Below are 25,394 nucleotides of genomic sequence, written 5' to 3' on the forward strand. Positions count from 1 at the left end.
GGTTTAGGGGTTTGGGAAAACAGGATTTTGAATGGGAATCCTTTAGGCTACATTATGATTAATCAATATATTTTTCACAGCTGCAATCCTCTGATGTCAATGAATATCAAACGCATTACTCTTGACCATGTGATGTGGGAACACACACACACCACAACACGCACGCACGCATGCACACACACACACACACACACACACACACACACACACACACACACACACACACACACACACACACACACACACACACACACACACACACACACACACACACACACACACACACACACACACAGGGTGAGAGAAAGAAAGAGAGTGACATAGGGGGCAGTATAATGTTAGGAACTATAGCTTTCCCTTGTATTTGAGTAATGTTTTAATTGCATAGCCTATGTATACAATACTTCAGTCTTTCTGGTCAGACTGGTGCAACGAGTTTGTACATGCTGCAGTCTCAGGATGCTTTGGTAAGCTGTGTGCTCACTGTGCTGCATAGAACCATGATGAATCAACCATTGACAGTGCAGGAAACAAGGAATGGCAGACATGATGTAGGCCCAAATGTAGTAAGTGTGTGTGTGTGTGTGTATGTGTGTGGGAGGGGGGCATTAGTAAAACAAAAACAAGGACAATTCACCGGTCCCCACAAAGAAAAAGGCTGTTTTCGGTTTAGGGTTACAATTAGAGTTAGGTTTGGGTTTAAGTTTAGGGAAAATAGGATTTTGAATGGGACTAAATTGTTTGGTCCCACAATGATAGTAAACTAAACATGTTTGTGTTAATTATTCCTTAAAACTGTATTTGATAATGAATTTCTTTAAGTGCTATGATTTCGTGGTGACTCTCATGGGTAAATTAGTGTGGCCAATTAATTAAAGTGAGTCTTGGATCAGTGTGATCCATTAACTTAATTAATTAATACCTGCCATTGAACAAGATTATTCCTGTTCAACTAACTGCTAGTCTGCAGCAGAGTCCACTCTGTCCCTAGATGAGATCTCAGTTTTTATCGCTGACAGGGCGGCACAGACATATTCTATCCTAATTTCTATCCAAACTGTGTGCGCGGTGATGGCGCGCTAAGGCGCAGAGTGGTGTACATGGATGTGCGTTCGTTGTTGGAAGTGGCAAAGGTGTGTGTGTCTATGTTGGAGCTGCCTGAGAGGAGAGGCCATTTTGTACAGCGAGGCAGGCAGGCAGGCAAGGCGTCTGTACATGTCTGTCTGTGTATTTTCACGTCAGTTTAACAGGAAGCGTGCCATTGTGCGTATGAGAGCGAACATTTCAGTGTTGGAGGTGCGCGAGCTAGCTGAGCAGTAGTAACAACACCCAAACCGATTTCTTCACTTTCCTGAGCGTTCACTGTCTTTTCTACACTGTTTCCTCTGTGCAATGGATGGGTATGTTGTTTTTTTCCTTACAGTAATTGCCCGTTACACAAAAGCATGTAACATTTTTGCAGGAAACCTGTTTAATGTGTAGTGGATTTATAGTCACGGATAGAAAATGTTGAGATTTGCACGCAGGGGGGGGGGACGACAAACAAGCCCCCTCGCAGCCTAAACCTAACCTTCTTTTAAGTGTTCACATAGATTTATTGGTCATATTCTATTCAATTAAGGACTTCACGTCACTGAAAAAAAGACTATAGATTAGAGAGGTCATCATATTTCTGTGTCTATGCGCATGGACGTTTGCTGGTTCATTATCTAGAGTTGACTTAATAAAGTCATAGAGAATAGCCCCTTTTCCTTCAATTGTTGAGCTAGTTGCCTACGCTTTTTCTATTGTCCCTACTCTCGCATGATATGTGTCATTACTGTAAGTAATACAGTATCGCCACACATGGACAGTAAAAGTAACAAATCAAGACATTGATTAAGATATGCTGCCATTTTAAGATATGCAAGGGGCGTTTCTTTCTTCGCGAAAACAACAAGAGGCTCTTGATACATAGACTACCGAAAGCATCATTTAGAGAATATGTACAACTAGTTACAACAGAATAGTCTTCAAGTAAAATGGTGTAATTTAAGCATATACATGATATCAGAGCTGTTTAAACAACGGAATATGAGCTATTCTAAATCATTGTTTACTACTCGTGTGCGTGGGAAAATAACGGCATGTGGGCGGGGGGCTGGTCGATAGATTTATAAAATCTTCATCCTACAACATTTCTCTACAACATTTTCAGACAATTATTTTCAGATACATATGCTCCATATGCTCAATTATCCAACAGGTGTATCGGCGTGGGGCTGCACACATTAACACAGATATACATGTTATAACTTAGTAATAACATGTAATAAAACCGTCATAACCTATGACGCGTTTTTTTGTATCCTATTTTTTGCCTACAAACTAACTTGCAATTGGTGACCATAATTGTGCAGTTTGGTTCGCCAATTTGTAGCATTTCTATCTATGCCACCTCTCAACTTCGAATGATCTGCCACGCTGTCTGCCTTGCCTTCTCTTCCCGAAACAAAAGACTGTCGCTTAACTGTTGACCGCTCGGTCCTCTCTCCATTTCTTATTCATGTAACAAATACAATGCAACAATGTAACGACGTGGAAGTGGATCATCAGTCAAATCACTTACACGAGTTAGTTAGTTGGGGCCTCGTGTAGGATATGGATATACAAGTAGCGTTAAATGTAGTGGATGGTTCCAATGTGCAGTGAGCTGATTGTGTTGTGAGCTTCTCCAGTGGGGATTTCCGTGATTGTACATCACACATCTCTACGGCAACTATCGGTGATAAGGCAGGCTATTGTTTTGGCGTGTGAGCTGTTTGCCACATCATCCCGTATTGATGTGAACCAAACACAACAGCTGTCTTATTGTTGATGAATGCGTGTCATCATAACACCAACCAGGTTTCCATCGAACCTTTTTATGCAGTAAAGTAGGTCTACATGTCGAACCTTTTTATGCAGTAAAGTAGGTCTACATGTCGGATAAAACATGTCACGACAGGCCTGATGGAAACAGAACATTTTTGTCGGTAAACTTTTAACATTTTGAAAAAACGAAATACGATAGACAAGGTGGGATCTTTTTGTGTCGGTAAAGTCAATTATGCAAGAAATGTCGGTGGGAACGTTTTTAGTACGCAAATATTGATATAATAACCAACATAGGACATATTGTGTGGTCCTCCCACTCAGACTCTTCGGGAAAGCATGCAGTTTATTAGGCTACAGATGAAATAAGTTATGAACTTCACAGGGTGGTGAAAGTGCAAGATGATGAGCTTGATGCTGCTTTCCAATAAATATCGAGGGTCTTATTCTGGTGACATGATCATCGGTGCTTGACTGCCTGTTTGACAAATTAAAATATATTTTTTGGTCCATTATAATCTCACCATGTATGGTTGGTTAGAGGGCACATGCAAAGGCACACTCACTATATAAACTACCTCTTTTTGGTGAGAAAACAATCAGTACATTTGAAAATGCGATGGAACCCCATTTAACTTGTATTTTTTATTCAGTTCATGGGAATTTTACCTCAACATTGTAGTCGGAAGTTTACATACACCTTAGCCAAATGAATGTAAATTCATTTTTTCACAATTCCTGACATTTTAATCCTAGTATAAATTCCCTGTCTTAGGTCAGTTAGGATCACCACTTTATTTTAAGAATGTGACATGTCAGAATAATAGTGGAGAGAATGATTTATTTCAGCTTTTATTTCTTTCATCACATTCCCAGTGGGTCAGAAGTTTACATACACTCAATTTGTATTTGGTAGCATTGCCTTTAAATTGTTTAACTTGGGTCAAACGTTTCAGGTAGCCTTCCACAAGCTTCCCACAATAAGTTGGGTGAATTTTGGCCCATTCCTCCTGACAGAGCTGGTGTAACTGAGTCAGGTTTGTTGGCCTCCTTGCTCGCACACGCTTTTTCAGTTCTGCCCACACATTTTCTATAGGATTGAGGTCAGGGCTTTGTGATGGCCACTCCAATACCTTGACTTTGTTGTCATTGTCCATTTTGCCACAACTTTGGAAGTATGCTTGGCGTCATTGTCCATTTGGAAGACCCATTTGCGACCAAGCTTTAACTTCCTGACTGATGTCTTGAGATGTTGCTTCAATATATCCACATAATTTTACTACCTCATGATGCCATCTATTTTGTGAAGTGCACCAGTCCCTCCTGCAGCAAAGCACCCCCACAACATGATGCTGCCACCCCTGTGCTTCATGGTTGGAATGGTGTTCTTCAGCTTGCAAGCCTCCCCATTTTTCCTCCAAACATAACGATGGTCATTATGGCCAAACAGTTCTATTTTTGTTTCATCAGACCAGAGGACATTTCTCCAAAAAGTACGATCTAAACATGACATTTGTGGAGTGGTTGAAAAACGAGTTTTAATGACTCCAACCTAAGTGTATATAAACTTCTGACTTCAACTGTATATATGTGCACCAGGCTACGTCATCCACAACAGGTCAATTTGATGGAAACTTGTGGGAAAATGCCCATATCGTTTTTTTTAATGTGGATTATAGAATATTCACATGGAAATCTGTCACTAATTGTATGTAAACCTAGCTACAGTGACAACACATAAATTAATCAAGAAGTTGTTTATGACATGGGGAAATAGGCCTAAGTGATATGCGTGTCTGCTGAACACACTGTCAATGGAAGGCGTTTAACCCAACGTATTTGCGCAGCGGTGGGAAAAGTACTAAATTGTCATACTTGAGTAAAAGTAAATGCTGTACATACATTAAATTCCTTGTATTAAGCGAACATGACGGCACGATTTTCCTGTTTTGTTAATTTATGGACAGTCAGAGGCGCACTCCAACGCTTGGACATCATTTACAAACGCAGTATTTGTGTACATACTTTCCTTAGCAATGTAGTGGAGTAAAAGTAAAAGTTGTCAAAAATATAAATTGTAGAGTAAAGTACAGACAAAAACGACTTAAGTAGTACTTTAAAATATTTTCTACCACTGTATTTGCACCAAATGTGGAACCATGCATGAATGATGACACAGTTTCCTCAGGTTCCTTTCTTATTTATTAAAACTGAAAACTCAACTCATACAGGGATTTTCAGTGTTTTAGTAATTAGGAAATATAAATGGTCTACTCTGTGTTTCCTTTACACAACCTACAGCAATGCTGATAAGAATGAAGTAGTTGTCACTGTCCAATGGATCTGTTGCAATAGCAGGGTCTGTCCAATGGATCTGTTGCAATAGCAAGGTCTGTCCAATGGACCTGTTGCAATAGCAGGGTCTGTCCAATGGATCTGTTGCAATAGCAGGGCCTGTCCAATAGACCTGTTGCAATAGAGCAGGATTATTGCTATCAGGTATCGCTTTTGACAAACTGTTTTCGTAGTCATTCACCCTACACACTAGACCCTACACACTAGACCCTACACACTGGACCCTGCACACTAGACTCTACACACTAGACCCTACACACTAGACCCTACACACTAGACCCTACACACTAGACCCTACACACTAGACCCTGCACACTAGACCCTACACACTAGACCCTACACACTGGACCCTACACACTGGACCCTACACACTAGACCCTACACACTCTTTATTCTGAATGTCCTGTCCAAAATAAACACGATCTAAAATTCTATACACCACCATGTGATGTGGATGTCAAATATACTAACTCTCTCCACTTAAACTTGTAAGACTAGCTACCTTCTTTGTAGCCGTTGTACAGTATTTTCTTCTAGAATCATCAACACCTGCCTTTCTTTCCTGGGATGGTGAGAAGATATGCAGTGGTGATTGGAACAGCGTCTTTAAATTCAGAACTGTTGGCTGAAGACGGAATTAGAATAAACACAAATGTAACATCCGGTCTCCTTGGTTCTGTCGTTCCGTGGAGTGAACCTGCAGTATGCTAAATGGAAAATGCATATAAACTCAGCAACAAAAAAAGAAACGTCCTCTCTCTGTCAACTGCGTTTATTTTCAGCAAACTTATTAACATATGTAAATATTTGTATGAACATAACAAGATTCAACAACTGAGACATAAACTGAACAAGTTCCACAGACATGATGTGACTAACAGAAATGGAATAATTTGTCCCTGAACAAAGGGGGGGTCAAAATCAAAAGTAACAGTCAGTATCTGGTGTGGCCACCAGCTGCATTAAGTCCTGCAGTGCATCTCCTCCTCATGGACTGCACCAGAATTGCCAGTTCTTGCTGTGAGATGTTACCCCACTTCCACCAAGGCACCTGCAAGTTCCCGGACATTTCTGAGGGGAATGACCCTAGCCATCACCCTCCAATCCAACAGGTCCCAAACATGCTCAATGGGATTGAGATCCGGGCTCTTCGCTGGCCATGGCAGAACACTGACATTCCTGTGTTGCTGGAAATCATACATAGAACGAGCAGTATGGCTGCTGGTATTGTCATGCTGGAGGGTCATGTCAGGATGAGTCTGCAGGAAGGGTATCACATGAGGGGGGAGGATGCCTTCCCTGTAACACACAGCGTTGAAATTTCCTGCAATGACAAGTTCAGTCCGATGATGCTGTGGACACACCGCCCCAGACCATGACGGACCCTCCACCTCCAAATCAATCCCGCTCCAGAGTACAGGCCTCAATGTAACGCTCATTCCTTCGACGATAAACGCGAATCCAACCATCACCCCTGGTGAGACAAAACCGCGACTCGTCAGTGAAGAGCACTTTTTGCCAGTCCTGTCTGGTCCAGCGACGGTGAGTTTGTGCCCATAGGCGATGTTGTTGCCGGTGAGATCTGGTGAGGACCAGCCTTACAACAGGCCTTACAAGCCCTCAGTCCAGCCTCTCTCAGCCTATTGTGGACAGTCTGAGCACTGATGGAGGGATTGTGCTTTCCTGGTGTAACTCGGGCAGTTGTTGTTGCCATCCTGTACCTGTCCCACAGGTGTGATGTTCGGATGTACCGATCCTGTGCAGGTGTTGTTACACGTGGTCTGCCACTACGAGGACGATCAGCTGTCCGCCCTGTCTCCCTGTAGCACGGTCTTAGGCGTCTCACAGTACGGACATTGCAATTTATTGCCCTGGCCACATCTGCAGTCCTCATGCCTCCTTGCAGCATGCCAAAGGCAAGTTCATGCAGATGAGCAGGGACCCTGGACATCTTTCTTTTGGTGTTTTTCAGAGTCAGTAGAAAGGCCTCTTTAGTGTCCTAAGTTTTTATAACTGTGACCTTAATTGCCTACCGTCTGTAAGCTGTTAGTGTCTTAACAACCGTTCCATAGGTGCATGTTCATTCATTGTTTGTGGTTCATTGAACAAGCATGGGAAACAGTGTTTAAACCCTTTACAATGAAGATCTGTGAAGTTATTTGGATTTTTACTAATTATCTTTCAAAGACAGGGTCCTGAAAAAGGGACTTTTCTTTTTTTGCTGCGTTTATATAGGAAATGCTGTGCCATTTGGTATGCAAATAGACTTGATTAGGGCCTGACATAGGCCCTACAAATATCAGACCCTATATCAGGCCCTATATCAGACCTTACATATGAGCCTCCTATATCTTTCCTTTCTTAACAGACAGACCGGTATGGCCCAGTCACAGGCCTGCATGTTTGTTGGGCCTGTAGAGACAGGAAACTGCTGTGACTGTTTCCTGGTCTGTTTCTGTCTTCCTGGTTGGGTCAGGCAGGAAGGAGAGATGGAAAGTGTCTGTCTCTTCCTGGTTGGGCCAGGCAGGAAAGAGAGATGGAATGTGTCTGTCTCTTTCTGGTTGGGCCAGGCAGGAAAGAGAGATGAAATGTGTCTGTCTCTTCCTGGTTTGGCCAGGCAGGAAAGAGAGATGGAATGTGTCTGTCTCTTCCTGGTTGGGCCAGGCAGGAAAGAGAGATGGAATGTGTCTGTCTGATGAAGTGAGTCATCTGTGGTGCTGCTTTACTTTCCTGCTCAGTGACATTGTTCCTGTAGGTGAATACCTCTCAGATTCAACACAAACACTAGACTAAAAAGGGTCAATCAACTAGAGGTCGACCGATTATGATTTTTCAATGCCGATACCGATTATTGGAGGACCAAAAAAGCTGATACCGGTTAATCGTTAAACCGGTTACATTTTTTAAAATTTGTAATAATGACAATTACAACAATAATGAATGAACACTTATTTTAACTTAATATAATACATAAATAAAATCAATTTAGCCTCAAATAAATCATGAAACATGTTCAATTTGGTTTAAATAAAGCAAAAACAAAGTGTTGGAGAAGAAAGTAAAAGCTAACGTTTGAGTTCGGTTTGACTACCGCCCCGTAGCACTCACATCCGTCATCATGAAGTGCTTTGAGAGACTAGTCAAGGACCATATCACCTCCACCCTACCTGACACCCTAGACCCACTCCAATTTGCTTACCGCCCAAATAGGTCCACAGACGATGCAATCTCAACCACACTGCACACTGCCCTAACCCATCTGGACAAGAGGAATACCTATGTGAGAATGCTGTTCATCGACTACAGCTCGGCATTCAACACCATAGTACCCTCCAAGCTCGTCATCAAGCTCGAGACCCTGGGTCTCGACCCCGCCCTGTGCAACTGGGTACTGGACTTCCTGACGGGCCGCCCCCAGGTGGTGAGGGTAGGCAACAACATCTCCTCCCCGCTGATCCTCAACACTGGGGCCCCACAAGGTTGCGTTCTGAGCCCTCTCCTGTACTCCCTGTTCACCCACGACTGCGTGGCCACGCACGCCTCCAACTCAATCATCAAGTTTGCGGACGACACAACAGTGGTAGGCTTGATTACCAACAACGATGAGACGGCCTACAGGGAGGAGGTGAGGGCCCTCGGAGTGTGGTGTCAGGAAAACAACCTCACACTCAACGTCAACAAAACTAAGGAGATGATTGTGGACTTCAGGAAACAGCAGAGGGAACACCCCCCTATCCACATCGATGGAACAGTAGTGGAGAGGGTAGCAAGTTTTAAGTTCCTCGGCATACACATCACAGACAAACTGAATTGGTCCACTCACACAGACAGCATCGTGAAGAAGGCGCAGCAGCGCCTCTTCAACCTCAGGAGGCTGAAGAAATTCGGCTTGTCACCAAAAGCACTCACAAACTTCTACAGATGCACAATCGAGAGCATCCTGGCGGGCTGTATCACCGCCTGGTATGGCAACTGCACCGCCCTCAACCGTAAGGCTCTCCAGAGGGTAGTGAGGTCTGCACAACGCATCACCGGGGGCAAACTACCTGCCCTCCAGGACACCTACACCACCCGATGTCACAGGAAGGCCATAAAGATCATCAAGGACATCAACCACCCGAGCCACTGCCTGTTCACCCCGCTATCATCCAGAAGGCGAGGTCAGTACAGGTGCATCAAAGCTGGGACCGAGAGACTGAAAAACAGCTTCTATCTCAAGGCCATCAGACTGTTAAACAGCCACCACTAACACTGAGTGGCTGCTGCCAACACACTGACACTGACTCAACTCCAGCCACTTTAATAATGGGAATTGATGGGAAATGATGTAAATATATCACTAGCCACTTTAAACAATGCTACCTTATATAAATGTTACTTACCCTACATTATTCATCTCATATGCATACGTATATACTGTACTCTATATCATCGACGGTATCCTTATGTAATACATGTATCACTAGCCACATTATACTATACTATGCCACTTTGTTTACATACTCATCTCATTTGTACATACTGTACCCGATACCATCTACTGTATCTTGCCTATGCTGCTCTGTACCATCACTCATTCATATATCCTTATGTACATATTCTTTATCCCCTTACACTGTGTACAAGACAGTAGTTTTGGAATTGTTAGTTAGATTACTTGTTATTACTGCATTGTCGGAACTAGAAGCACAAGCATTTCGCTACACTCGCATTAACATCTGCTAACCATGTGTATGTGACAAATAAAATTTGATTTGATTTGATTTGATTTATCCATGCAGAGCAAGGGTAACAACTACTCCAAGTCTCAGAGCGAGTGACGTTTTAAACGCTATTAGCGCTCCCCCCGCTAACTAGCTAGCCATTTCACTTCGGTTACACCAGCCTCATCTCGGGAGTTGATAGGCTTGAAGTCATAAACAGCGCAATGCTTGACGCACAACGAAGAGCTGCTGGCAAAATGCACGAAAGTGCTGTTTGAATGAATGCTTACGAGCCTGCTGCTGCCTACCACCGCTCAGTCAGATACTTGTATGCTTGTAAAATCAGTCAGATTATATGCAACGCAGGACACGCTAGATAAACTAGTAATATCATCAACCATGTGTAGTTAACTAGTGATTATGATTGATTGATTGTTTTTTATAAGATAAGTTTAATTCTAGCTAGCAACTTACCTTGGCTTACTGCATTCAGGTAACAGGCAGTCAGCCTACTTGTGGAGTGTAACGAGAGGCAGGTCGTTATTGCGTTGGACGAGTTAATTTTAAGGTTGCAAGATTGGATCCCCCGATCTGACAAGGTAAAAATCTGTCGTTCTGCCCCTGAACGAGGCAGTTAACCCACTGTTCCTAGGCAGTCATTGTAAATAAGAATGTTCTTAACTGACTTGCCTAGTTAAATAAACATTAAATAAAGGTGTAAAACTAAATCGGTGTCCAAAAATACCGATTTCCGATTATTATGAAAACTTGAAATCGGCCCTAATTAACATGCCATTCCGATGAATCAGTCGACCTCTACAATCAACATTACTCAACACAAAATTGTCAACCGAACAACATTATCTGAAAATGAACATCTTTCTTCTGCCAATCTTTTAACCTTTGTCACAGTGTTGGGGAAGATTGATGCTGCAGTGGCTGCTCTCTATACTGACGACTGAACGGTCGGTCAACATCACAAAGATATTTTCAATGGAGATATAATTAAATACAGAACAATTCTGCAAGGAAAAATGTCAATGTTTTTAGTCATTTCCCTATTTTATCCAAAGACACCTGAAAGGTTTAAGGTTTTCTCTTTTTGATTGGCAGAACTGCATGTCAATCAACAACACATAAACACATAACACATAAACAACACCATAGGCTATATAGGCATCACCATATGTACTGTGACAAACTGTGTTAGAATAGATGTTCTCTATAAAACAATGTTGACTGTGTGACAGAAGAATGTAGCTTTGGCATTTAGCTACTGTGCTCCTAGCATATTGTCAGTTTTGGCCGTGTCAAAAGTAGTTCACTATAGAGGGAATAGGGTGCCATTTGGAACACAGCCTGAGACATGACTGACTGGACTGACAGAGCAGCTGAACTATAGGGAACACAGCCTGAGACATGGCTGACTGGACTGACAGAGCAGCTGAACTATAGGGAACACAGCCTGAGATATATTTATTTTTACATTTTTAATTGAACCTTTATTTAACTAGGCAAGTCAGTTAAGAACACATTCTTATTTACAATGATGGCCTACCAAAAGGCAAAAGGCCTCCTGTGGGGACGGGGGCCTGGGATTAAAAAGACAAATAAATGTAATATAAATATAGGACAAAACACACATCACGACAAGAGAGACGACACAACACTACATAAAGAGAGACCTAAAGACAACAACATAGCATGGCAGCAACACATGACAACACAGCATGGTAGCAACACAACATGACAACAACATGGTAGCAGAGCAGCTGAACGATAGGGGAATGTTCTCTCTTGTCATTTTCTAGGGACTTTTTTTTTCTCCTCACACTTTCTTTCTCGTGACTATGTCTTTTTGCCTTGGTTTGGTGGTTAATTCTGTGAAGAATGTCACGATCATATGACTATGAAATCCTGTAGTTTCTCTCTCTCTCTCTCTCTCTCTCTCTCTCTCTCTCTCTCCTTGTCATAGCAGCCAAGTTCTCAAGCTTTCTTTCCATGCTTTCAATCTACCTGGTCATGAACACACACACACACACACACTGACTTATTTATCCTGTTTGGGATAGGGGGCAGCATTTTCACGTTCGGATGAAAAGCGTGCCCAGAGTAAACTTCCTGCTACTATTAGTATTATTGGATAGAAAACACTCTGAGGTTTCTAAAACTGTTTGAATGATGTCTGTGAGTATAACAGAACTCATATGACAGGCAAAAACCTGAGAAAAATCCAACCAGGAAGTGGGAAATCTGAGGTTTGTAGTTTTTCAACTCATTGCCTATTGAATATACAGTGTCTATGGGGTCAAATTGCACTACCTAAGGCTTCCACTAGATGTCAACAGTCTTTAGAACCTTGTTTGAGGCTTCTACTGTGAAGTGGGGGCGAATGAGAGCTGAATCAACCAGAGGCCTGCCAGAGTGCCATGAGTTGATCACGCGTGCATACGTGAGAGCGACCTGCGTTCCATTGCAACTCTAAAGACAAAGGAATTCTCCGGTTGGAACATTATTGAAGATTTATGTTAAAAACATCCTAAAGATTGATTCTATACATCGTTTGACATGTTTCTACGAACTGTAATATAACTTTTTGAACTTTTAGTTTGAACTTTCGCCTGGACCTGCCCGCACCTCCTGAGTTTGGATTTGTTTACTAAACCCGCTAACAAAAGGAGGTATTTGGACATAAATGATGGACTTAATCGAACAAAATAAACATTTATTGTGGAACTGGGATTCCTGGGTGTGCGTTCTGATGAAGATCTTCAAAGGTAAGTGAATATTTATAATGCTATTTCTGACTTCTGTTGACTGCACAACATGGCGGGTATCTGCATGGCTTGTTTTTGTGTCTGAGCGCCGTACTCAGATTATTGCATGGTTTGCTTTTTCCGTAAAGCTTTTTTGAAATCTGACACAGCTGTTGCATTAAGGAGAAGTATATCTATAATTCTGTGCATAATAGTTGTATCTTTTATCAAAGTTTATTATGAGTATTTCTGTAAATTCATGTGGCTCTCTGAAAATTTGCTGGATGTTTTCGAGGCACAACATTACTGACCATAACGCGCCAATGTAAACAGAGATTTTTGGATATAAATAGGAACTTTGTCGAACAAAACATACATGTGTTGTGTAACATGAAGTCCTATGAGTGCCATCTGATGAAGATCATCAAATGTTAGTGTCACGAACGTCGTCAATGAAATGACCGGACCAAGGTGCAGCGTGGTGAGCGCACATTTCTTTTTATTTAGAATGTCGCCAACAAAAACAAGAAACGACAAAACTAACATGACGCTTACTACGGCTATACAGGCCACCAACACAGACAACTACCCACAACTAAGGTGGCAAAACAGGCTGCCTAAGTAGGATTCCCAATCAGAGACAACGTTAGACAGCTGTCCCTGATTGAGAACCATACCCGGCCAAAACATAGAAACAGAAAACATAGCAATAAAGAAACTAGAATCCCCACCCTAGTCACACCCTGGCCTAACCAAAATAGAGAATAAAAGCCTCTCTATGGCCAGGGTGTGACAGTTAGTGATTCATTTTGTCTTTAATTCTGCCTTTTTGTGACTCCTCTCTTTGGCTGGAAAACGGCTGTGTGTGTTTTTGTGACTAGGCTCTGACCTAACATAATCATATGGTGTGCTTTCGCTGTAAAGCCTTTTTGAAATCGGACACGATGGGCAGATTAACAAGAAGTTTATCTTTAATTTGGTGTATTGCACTTGTGAATGTATGAAAGCTACATATTTAAAAAAATATTTTGGAATTTCGAGCTCTGCCTTTTCAGCAGAATGTTGTTGAACCCCTAGCCATAAGTAGAGTTTATACAATGTTATTATTAGTCTATTCTGGAACAACACAATCACATAATTATGTACATACTTACATGGAATACTTCTGTATTCAGACATTACTACTCCATCTTGTGCTTCTAGAACTCCATGATGTGTTTCTAGAACTCCATCTTGTTTCTTCTACTACTCCATGATGTGTTTCTACTACTCCATGATGTGTTTCTAGAACTCCATCTTGTTTCTTCTACTACTCCATGATGTGTTTCTACTACTCCATCTTGTTTCTACTACTCCATGATGTGTTTCTACTACTCCATGATGTGTTTCTACTACTCCATCTTGTTTCTACTACTCCATGATGTGTTTCTACTACTCCATGATGTGTTTCTACTACTCCATCTTGTTTCTACTACTCCATGATGTGTTTCTACTACTCCATCTTGTTTCTACTACTCCATGATGTGTTCTACTACTCCATCTTGTTTCTGCTACTCCATGATGTGTTTCTACTACTCCATCTTGTTTCTACTACTCCATGATGTGTTTCTACTACTCCATCTTGTTTCTACTACTCCATGATGTGTTTCTACTACTCCATGATGTGTTTCTACTACTCCATGATGTGTTTCTACTACTCCATGATGTGTTTCTACTACTCCATCTTGTTTCTACTACTCCATCTTGTGTTTCTGCTACTCCATGTTGTGTTTCGACTACTCCATGATGTGTTTCTACTACTCCATCTTGTTTCTACTACTCCATCTTGTTTCTACTACTCCATCTTGTTTCTACTACTCCATCTTGTTTCTACTACTCATCTTGTTTCTACTACTCCATCTTGTTTCTACTACTCCATTATGTGTTTCTACTACTCCATGATGTGTTTCTACTACTCCATGATGTGTTTCTACTACTCCATCTTGTGTTTCTACTACTCCATCTTGTTTCTACTACTCCATCTTGTTTCTACTACTCCATCTTGTTTCTACTACTCATCTTGTTTCTACTACTCCATCTTGTTTCTACTACTCCATCTTGTTTCTACTACTCATCTTGTTTCTACTACTCCATCTTGTTTCTACTACTCCATTATGTGTTTCGACTACTCCATGATGTGTTTCTACTACTCCATGATGTGTTTCTACTACTCCATCTTGTTTCTACTACTTCATCTTGTTTCTACTACTCATCTTGTTTCTACTACTCCATCTTGTTTCTACTACTCCATCTTGTGTTTCTACTACTCCATCTTGTTTCTACTACTCCATCTTGTTTCTACTACTCCATGATGTGTTTCTACTACTCCATGATGTGTTTCTACTACTCCATCTAGTGTTTCGACTACTCCATCTTGTTTCTACTACTCCATCTTGTTTCTACTACTCCATCTTGTTTCTACTACTCCATGATGTGTTTCTACTACTCCACGATGTGTTTCTACTACTCCATCTTGTGTTTCTACTACTCCATCTTGTTTCTACTACTCCATCTTGTTTCTACTACTCCATGATGTGTTTCTACTACTCCATGATGTGTTTCTACTACTCCATCTTGTGTTTCTACTACTCCATCTTGTTTCTACTACTCCATCTTGTGTTTCTACTACTCCATCTTGTGTTTCTGCTACTCCATGATGTGTTTCTACTACTCCATCTTGTTTCTACTACTCCATGATGTGTTTCTACTACTCCATCTTGTTTCTACTACTCCATGATGTGTTTCTACTACTCCATGATGTGTTTCTACTACTCCATCTTGTTTCTACTACTCCATGATGTGTTTCTACTACTCCATGATGTGTTTCTACTACTCCATCTTGTTTCTACTACTCCATGATGTGTTTCTACTACTCCATGATGTGTTTCTACTACTCCATCTAGTGTTTCTACTACTCCATCTAGTGTTTCTACTACTCCATCTTGTGTTTCTGCTACTCCATGATGTGTTTCTACTACTCCATCTTGTTTCTACTACTCCATCTTGTGTTTCTACTACTCATCTTGTTTCTACTACTCCATCTTGTTTCTACTACTCCATGATGTGTTTCTACTACTCCATGATGTGTTTCTACTACTCCATCTAGTGTTTCTACTACTCCATCTAGTGTTTCTACTACTCCATCTTGTGTTTCTGCTACTCCATGATGTGTTTCTACTACTCCATCTTGTTTCTACTACTCCATCTTGTGTTTCTACTACTCCATCTTGTTTCTACTACTCCATGATGTGTTTCTACTACTCCATCTTGTGTTTCTGCTACTCCATGATGTGTTTCTACTACTCATCTTGTTTCTACTACTCCATCTTGTTTCTACTACTCCATCTTGTTTCTACTACTCCATGATGTGTTTCTACTACTCCATGATGTGTTTCTACTACTCCATGATGTGTTTCTACTACTCCATGATGTGTTTCTACTACTCCATCTTGTTTCTACTACTCCATGATGTGTTTCTACTACTCCATCTTGTTTCTGCTACTCCATGATGTGTTTCTACTACTCCATGATGTGTTTCTACTACTCATCTTGTTTCTACTACTCCATCTTGTTTCTACTACTCCATCTTGTTTCTACTACTCCATCTTGTTTCTACTACTCCATGATGTGTTTCTACTACTCCATGATGTGTTTCTACTACTCCATCTTGTTTCTACTACTCCATCTTGTTTCTACTACTCCATCTTGTTTCTACTACTCCATGATGTGTTTCTGCTACTCCATGATGTGTTTCTACTACTCCATCTTGTTTCTGCTACTCCATGATGTGTTTCTACTACTCCATCTTGTTTCTACTACTCCATGATGTGTTTCTACTACTCCATCTTGTTTCTACTACTCCATCTTGTGTTTCTACTACTCCATGATGTGTTTCTACTACTCCATCTTGTTTCTACTACTCCATCTTGTGTTTCTACTACTCCATGATGTGTTTCAACTACTCCATGATGACAGCCAGGGCTGTCTTCACTCATTCCAATGCCTCCACTCCACTCTCCTCCCCCACCCCACACCTCCCTCCTTTCTCACCCCCATGCCCCACACCCTCTGCCCACTTTATTTGTTACTGCTAAGCATTGTTAGCACTCTGTTGGTGTTCTGTGCTCATTGGAAGTATGTCTGCTAGCAGGCTAGGAGAGGAGGGTTGGGATGGAGAGAGGGATGGGTGGGTGAGCATTGTTCTCCTAGACTGCTGTACCCTTGAGCTTCCCAGATACTTCTCTCTCCTCAGCCCAGGGCTCAGTTCAGTGGAATGTCAGCTATGTGCCAGACCTCACCTCAGCACCGTCTAAGAGAGAGAGAGAGAGAGAGAGAGAATTCCAGGGGGGGTGTTGTGGTATCCCAGGTGTGTTGTGTGCTCTGGCACCCCGCTGAAGGAAGAAAGGAGAAAGGGCTTCACTGTCATGGCAGATGGCTTCAGTTGTTGAACATTTCACTATGTCCATAACCCCTTGTGCATCCCACAGGGCTCTGGACTAAAGTAATGCACTGCATAGGGAATAGGGTGGCATTTGGGATGCACCCTTGTTTGGAAATGCAACTGGAGTTGTATTCACCCGGCATGTTAACCTTCATCTTAAAAGAGGCCAAGTTGTTGTTGGTGTCAGTCACAGGCTTAACAATCTGTACCCCAACCAAAAACCCTGGACGAACAGAGATATCCGTACCAACGTTTAGAGCCCGTACTACAGCGTTCAATGTCAGCAGAACAAACCCAGATGACTTGGTGGCGTGCAAAAACAGGTACGAGCTCCTCAAATCCATTATGGATGCAAAAAGACAATACAGACTTAAACTTGAATTGATGTTCGACAACTCAGACTCATGAGGCTTTAGCAAGGACTATAGACTATCACAGATTACAATTGCAAATCCAGCTGTGTGGTGCCCATCGAATCCTCCCTCCCAGACGAGCTTAACATATTTTATGCTCGCTTCGAGGCAGACAATACCGAGCCATCCAAGAAGACACTCGGTGCTCCGGAGAACCATGGGCTTTTGCTCTCCGAGGCTGACATGTGGAAAACTCTCAAAAGAGTGAATACTCACAAAGCCGCTGGCCCAGATGGCATCTCTGGCTGCGTCCTCAGAGTCTGTACTGACCAGCTGGCGGGCATCTTCTCAGACATCTTTGACCTGTACCTATAGTCCACACCTGCAACCGCAATTGTCCGAGTGCCCAAGAAAAACAAAGGTGACATGCATAAATGACTATCGCCCCATCACACTCACCCCCAATCATCATGAAGTGTTTCAAGAGTCTGGTTTTGGCTCACATCAAGGCCAGCAAGCCAGGCACACTGGACCCACAATTTACTAAAATATCCACAGAAGGTGCCATTTACGTCGCCGTTCACACGGCCGTAATATACAGTGCCTTGCGAAAGTATTCGGCCCCCTTGAACTTTGCGACCTTTTGCCACATTTCAGGCTTCAAACATAAAGATATAAAACTGTATTTTTTTGTGAAGAATCAACAACAAGTGGGACACAATCATGAAGTGGAACGACATTTATTGGATATTTCAAACTTTTTTAACAAATCAAAAACTGAAAAATTGGGTGTGCAAAATTATTCAGCCCCCTTAAGTTAATACTTTGTAGCGCCACCTTTTGCTGCGATTACAGCTGTAAGTCACTTGGGGTATGTCTCTATCAGTTTTGCACATCGAGAGACTGAATTTTTTTCCCATTCCTCCTTGCAAAACAGCTCGAGCTCAGTGAGGTTGGATGGAGAGCATTTGTGAACAGCAGTTTTCAGTTCTTTCCACAGATTCTCGATTGGATTCAGGTCTGGACTTTGACTTGGCCATTCTAACACCCGGATATGTTTATTTTTGAACCATTCCATTGTAGATTTTGCTTTATGTTTTGGATCATTGTCTTGTTGGAAGACAAATCTCCGTCCCAGTCTCAGGTCTTTTGCAGACTCCAGGTTTTCTTCTAGAATGGTCCTGTATTTGGCTCCATCCATCTTCCCATCAATTTTAACCATCTTCCCTGTCCCTGCTGAAGAAAAGCAGGCCCAAACCATGATGCTGCCACCACCATGTTTGACAGTGGGGATGGTGTGTTCAGCTGTGTTGCTTTTACGCCAAACATAACGTTTTGCATTGTTGCCAAAAAGTTCAATTTTGGTTTCATCTGACCAGAGCACCTTCTTCCACATGTTTGGTGTGTCTCCCAGGTGGCTTGTGGCAAACTTTAAACAACACTTTTTATGGATATCTTTAAGAAATGGCTTTCTTCTTGCCACTCTTCCATAAAGGCCAGATTTGTGCAATATACGACTGATTGTTGTCCTATGGACAGAGTCTCCCACCTCAGCTGTAGATCTCTGCAGTTCATCCAGAGTGATCATGGGCCTCTTGGCTGCATCTCTGATCAGTCTTCTCCTTGTATGAGATGAAAGTTTAGAGGGACGGCCAGGTCTTGGTAGATTTGCAGTGGTCTGATACTCCATCCATTTCAATATTATCGCTTGCACAGTGCTCCTTGGGATGTTTAAAGCTTGGGAAATCTTTTTGTATCCAAATCTGGCTTTAAACTTCTTCACAACAGTATCTCGGACCTGCCTGGTGTGTTCCTTGTTCTTCATGATGCTCTCTGCGCTTTTAACGGACCTCTGAGACTATCACAGTGCAGGTGCATTTATACGGAGACTTGATTACACACAGGTGGATTTTATTTATCATCATTAGTCATTTAGGTCAACATTGGATCATTCAGAGATCCTCACTGAACTTCTGGAGAGAGTTTGCTGCACTGAAAGTAAAGGGGCTGAATAATTTTGCACGCCCAATTTTTCAGTTTTTGATTTGTTAAAAAAGTTTGAAATATCCAATAAATGTCGTTCCACTTCATGATTGTGTCCCACTTGTTGTTGATTCTTCACAAAAAAATACAGTTTTATATCTTTATGTTTGAAGCCTGAAATGTGGCAAAAGGTCGCAAAGTTCAAGGGGGCTGAATACTTTCGCAAGGCACTGTATCTGGACAAGAGGAACACCTACAGTGAGCTCCAACAGTATTGAGACAGTAACACATTTTTGTTGTTGTTTTGGCTCTGTACTCCAGCACTTTGGATTTGATTAGTGATTGTCATCCATATCAGTTGAACCGTTTTGAAATTACAGCACTTCTTGTACATACTGTAGTCCCACCATTTTAGAGGACCAAAAGTATTGGGACAAATTCACTTACAGTTCATTTGGAAAGTATTCAGAACCCTTGACTCTTTCCACATTTTGTTACGTTACATCCTTATTCTAAAAGGGATTAAATAAATAAAATCCTCATTAATCTACACACAATACCCCATAATGACAAAGCGATGACGTTTAATTTTTTGTGCAAATATTAAAAATTTTAAAACAGAAATACCTTATTTACGTAAGTATTCAGACCCTTTGCTCAGAGCCTCGAAATTGAGCTCAGGTGCATCCTGTTTCCATTGATCGTCCTTGAGATGTTTCTACAATTTGATTGGAGTCCACCTGTGGTAAATTCAATTGATTGGACATGATTTGGAAAGGCACACAACTGTCAATATAAGGACCCACAGTTGACAGTGCATGTCAGAGCAAGAGCAATAACCAAACCATGTGGTCGAAGGAATTGTCTGTAGAACTCCGAGACAGGGTTGTGTCGAGGCACAGATCAGTGGAAGGGTACCAAAACATTTCTGCTGTCCCCAAGGACACAGTGGGCTCCATCATTCTTAAATGGAAGAAGTTTGGAACCACCAAGACTCTTCCTAGAGCTGGCCACCTGGACAAATTGAGCAATCGGGGGGAGAAGGGCCTTGGTCAGGGAGGTGACCAAGAACCCGATTGGTCACTCTGACAGAGCTCTAGAGTTCCTCTATGGAGATGGGAGAAACTTCCAGAAGCACAACCATCTCTACAGCACTCCACCAATCAGGTCTTTATGTTAGACTGGCCAGATGGAAGCCACTCCTCAGTAAAAGGGACATGACAGCCCGCTTGGAGTTTGCCAAAAGGCACGTAAAGACTCTCAGACCATGAGAAACAGGATTCTCTGGTTTGATGAAACCAAGATTGAACTCTTTGTTCTGAATGCCAAGCGTCACATCTGGAGGAAACCTGGCACCATCCCTACGGTGAAGCATGGTGGTGGCAGTATCATGCTGTGGGGATGTTTTTCAGCAGCAGGGACTGGGAGACTAGTCAGGATTGAGGCAAAGATGAACAGAGTAAAGTACAGAGATCCTTGATGAAAACCTGCTCCAGAGTGCTCACGACCTCAGACTAGGCTGAAGGTTCACCTTCCAACAGGACAACAACCCTAAGCACACAGCCAAGACAATGCTGGAGTGGCCTAGCCAGAGCCCGGACTTGAACCCTATTGAACATCTCTGGAGAGACCTGCAAATAGCTGTACAGCAATGCTCCCCATCAAGCCTGACAGAGCTTGAGAGGATCTGCAGCGAAGAATGGGAAAAACTCCCCAAATACAGGTGTGCCAAGCTTGTAGCATCATACCCAAGAAGACTCAATGCTGTAATTGCTGAAAAATGTGCTTCAACAAAGTACTGAGTAAAGGGCCTTGAAAGCGGCAGCTCTAGCCTTTAGCTCGGTGTGGATGTTGCCTGTAATCCATGGCTTCTGGTTGGGAAATGTACGTACAGTCACTGTGGGGACGACGTCGTCGATTAACTTATTGATGAAGCCGGTGACTGAGGTGGTATACTTCTCAATGTCATTGGATGAATCGCGGAACATATTCCAGTCTGTGCTAGCAAAACAGTCCTGTAGCGTAGCATCCGCGTCATCTGACCACTTCCGTATTGAGAAAGTCACTGGTACTTCCTGCTTTAGTTTTTTCTTGTAAGCAGGAATCAGGAGGATGGAATTATGGCCATATTTGCCAAATGGAGCGCAAGGGAGAGCTTTGTACGCGTCTCTGTGTGTGGAGTAAAGGGGGTCTAGGATTTAGTTTTTTCCATGGTTGCGCATGTGACATGCTGGTAGAAATTAGGTAAAACGGATATAAGTTTGCCTGCATTAAAGTCCCCGGCCACTAGGAGCGCCACTTCTGGGCGAGCATTTTCTTGTTTGCTTATGGCCTTATACAGCTCATTGAGTGCGGTCTTCATGCTAGCATCGGTTTGTAGTGGTAAATAGATGGCTACGAATAATATAGATGAGAACTCTCTTGGTAGATGGTGTGGTCAATAGCTTATCATGAAGTACTCTACCTCAAGCGAGCAATATCTCGGGACTTCTTTAATATTAGATATCGCACACCAGCAGTTATTGACAAATAGACACACTCCTCCGCCCCTCGTCTTACCAGACGTAGCCGCTCTGTCCTGCCGAAAGACGGAGAAGTCAGCCAGCTCCGATATTATCCATATCGTCGTTCAGCCAAATCTCAGTGAAACATAAAATATTTCAGTTTTTAATGTCGCGTTGGTAGGGTAAAGGGGTAGGGTTGGGTATAGGATACAGACCCGGTTTAGGGGGTAAGGCTGAGTATAGGATACAGACCCGGTTTAGGGGGTAAGGCTGGGTATAGGATACAAACCCGGTTTAGGGGGTAAGTCTGGGTATAGGATACAGACCCGGTTTAGGGGGTAAGGTTGGGTATAGGATACAGACCCGGTTTAGGGGGTAAGTCTGGGTATAGGATACAGACCCGGTTTAGGTGGTAAGGCTGAGTATAGGATACAGACCCGGTTTAGGTGGTAAGGCTGGGTATAGGATACAGACCCAGTTTAGGGGGTAAGGCTGGGTATAGGATACAGACCCAGTTTAGGGGGTAAGGCTGGGTATAGGATACAGACCCGGTTTAGGTGGTAAGGCTGAGTATAGGATACAGACCCGGTTTAGGTGGTAAGGCTGGGTATAGGATACAGACCCAGTTTAGGGGGTAAGGCTGGGTATAGGATACAGACCCAGTTTAGGGGGTAAGGCTGGGTATAGGATACAGACCCGGTTTAGGTGATAAGGCTGGGTATAGGATACAGACCCGGTTTAGGGGGTAAGTCTTGAGTATAGGATACAGACCCGGTTTAGGTGGTAAGGCTGGGTATAGGATACAGACCCGGCTGGGTATAGGATACAGACCCGGTTTAGGGGGTAAGGCTGGGTATAGGATACAGACCCGGTTTAGGGGGTAGGGCTGGGTATAGGATACAGACCCGGCTGGGTATAGGATACAGACCTGGTTTAGGGGGTAGGGCTGGGTATAGGATACAGACCCGGCTGGGTATAGGATACAGACCCGGCTGGGTATAGGATACAGACCCGGTTTAGCGGGTAAGGCTGGGTATAGGATACAGACCCGGTTTAGGGGGTAAGGCTGGGTATAGGATACAGACCCGGTTTAGATGGTAAGGCTGGGTATAGGATACAGACCCGGTTTAGGTGGTAAGGCTGGGTATAGGATACAGCCCCGGCTGGGTATAGGATAGGGAACCAGTTTAGGGTAAGGTTGTGGGTTGGGGAATACATAGGGATACTGAGAATGCACAGAAGGTCAATCATGGAAGACATTATATAGGTTATAGGCATCCTTGAATAGGTTTTTGAATGAGATGACTGTGTCTGCATCTTGTATGTGTGGCGGGAGTGCATTCCATCCTGGGTGCAGAGCAGCTGAAGGCCCGAACACCCATGGTGGAGAGGCGGAATGGGAGGGAGACAAGGAGACCAGCAGAGGAGGAGCAAGGGAAATGGTTGTCTGTTGTTCCTGGTTGGGTTTCAGTTTACTCTTCTTTATTACCCCCTATCCAATATTAAAGGAAAACCAACACCATGCTCTGCCGTGCCTTCGCAACCCGAGTTACCAGTTCCTGTTACTTCCTGTTTCTACAGAGCCAGGCCTGGTAGTTGCTACTAGTTTGACCAGCACATGCAAGGCTGACCCAATGTTGTAGGGCTGACCCAATGTTGCAGGGCTGACCCAATGTTGCAATGCTGACCCAATCTTGCAATGCTGACCCAATCTTGAAGGGCTGACCCAATGTTGCAAGGCTGACCCAATGTTGCAAGGCTGACCCAATGTTGTAGGGCTGACCCAATGTTGTAGGGCTGACCCAATGTTGCAAGGCTGACCCAATTTTGCAAGGCTGACCCAATCTTGATGGGCTGACCCAATGTTGTAGGGCTGACCCAATGTTGCAAGGCTGACCCATCTTGATGGGCTGACCCAATGTTGCAAGGCTGACCCAATGTTACAAGGCTGACCCAATGTTGCAAGGCTGACTCAATGTTGCAAGGCTGACCCAATCTTGAAGGGCTGACCCAATGTTGCAAGGCTGACCCAATGTTGCAAGGCTGACCCAATGTTGTAGGGCTGACCCAATGTTGTAGGGCTGACCCAATGTTGCAAGGCTGACCCAATTTTGCAAGGCTGACCCAATCTTGATGGGCTGACCCAATGTTGTAGGGCTGACCCAATGTTGCAAGGCTGACCCATCTTGAAGGGCTGACCCAATGTTGCAAGGCTGACCCAATGTTACAAGGCTGACCCAATGTTGCAAGGCTGACCCAATGTTGCAAGGCTGACCCAATGTTGCAAGGCTGACCCAATGTTGCAGGGCTGACCCAATGTTACAAGGCTGAACCAATGTTGCAATGCTGACCCAATGTTGCAAGGCTGACCCAATGTTACAAGGCTGACCCAATGTTGCAAGGCTGACCCAATGTTGCAAGGCTGAGCCAATGTTGCAGGGCTGACCCAATGTTGTAGGTCTCAGGTGGCGTTTCATTCTGGATCCATAATTGACATTTGACCTGATTTCTACGAGCTAGTTGTTGATAGTAGCTAGTTGTTGATAGTAGCTAGTTGTTGATAGTAGCTAGTTGTTGATAATAGCTAGTTGTTGATAATAGCTAGTTGTTGATAGTAGCTAGTTGTTGATAGTAGCTAGTTGTTGATAGTAGCTAGTTGTTGATAATAGCTAGTTGTTGATAGTAGCTAGTTGTTGATAGTAGCTAGTTGTTGATAGTAGCTAGTTGTTGATAATAGCTAAGTTGTTGATAATAGCTAGTTGTTGATAATAGCTAGTTGTTGATAATAGCTAGTTGTTTATAATAGCTAGTTGTTGATAGTAGCTACTTGTTGATAGTAGCTAGTTGTTGATAATAGCTAGTTGTTGATTGTAGCTAGTTGATAGTAGCTATTTGTTGTTAGTAGCTAGTTGTTGATAGTAGCGAGTTGTTGATAATAGCTAGTTGTTGATAATAGCTAGTTGTTCATATTAGCGAGTTGTTGATAATAGCTAGGTCTGGTTGTTGATAACATATCCTGTGGTATATGTTTAGTTCCTTGGTAGTTGTGGTAACGTAAAAATTAATTCTCCATTGGTTCTGGGAACGAAGCCTAACTTTTTTTAAAGTTCTGAGAACGGAAGTGAACATTTTGCCTGTTCTGGGAACATACATTTTCACTTTGCAGTGAGGTTCTGAGAACGTTTTAGGTTATTTTGAGTTTTTTTCCTTTAATTGAACGTTTCAATAAATTCTTATAATACTGCTAGCTGAGTTTGGGTTAACAGTTTTGATTTTTTTTAATACCTTTCTTAAAACGTAACATTTTAATAAGACTGCTAGCTTAGGTTAACTGTACTCCAAGCTCAGATAAGATATATGGAAATGACTTTACTTAGGCATTAATCAAAACATTTTTATTGCAGCAC

The 25,394-nt window shown here is 42.7% G+C and overlaps 1 protein-coding gene across 3 annotated transcripts in view; it reads left to right on the plus strand.

Moving 5' to 3' along the window:
- Positions 1-1,172: 1,172 nt before the first annotated feature.
- Positions 1,173-25,394, plus strand: part of LOC139408254 (polypyrimidine tract-binding protein 3-like) — a 96,680-nt gene continuing 72,458 nt past the window's right edge. The window contains exon 1 of one of the 3 annotated variants that reach the window (XM_071151935.1): positions 1,173-1,400. The gene's annotated coding sequence lies outside the window, so the exon portion shown is untranslated. Of the gene's footprint in view, positions 1,401-3,021; positions 3,058-25,394 lie in introns of those variants that run through there. The other 2 variants (XM_071151934.1, XM_071151936.1) reach the window with 2 other exon arrangements.

This window comes from Oncorhynchus clarkii, chromosome 5 (genome assembly GCF_045791955.1).
Source record: "Oncorhynchus clarkii lewisi isolate Uvic-CL-2024 chromosome 5, UVic_Ocla_1.0, whole genome shotgun sequence".
In the NCBI taxonomy this organism is placed as follows: Eukaryota; Metazoa; Chordata; class Actinopteri; order Salmoniformes; family Salmonidae; genus Oncorhynchus; species Oncorhynchus clarkii.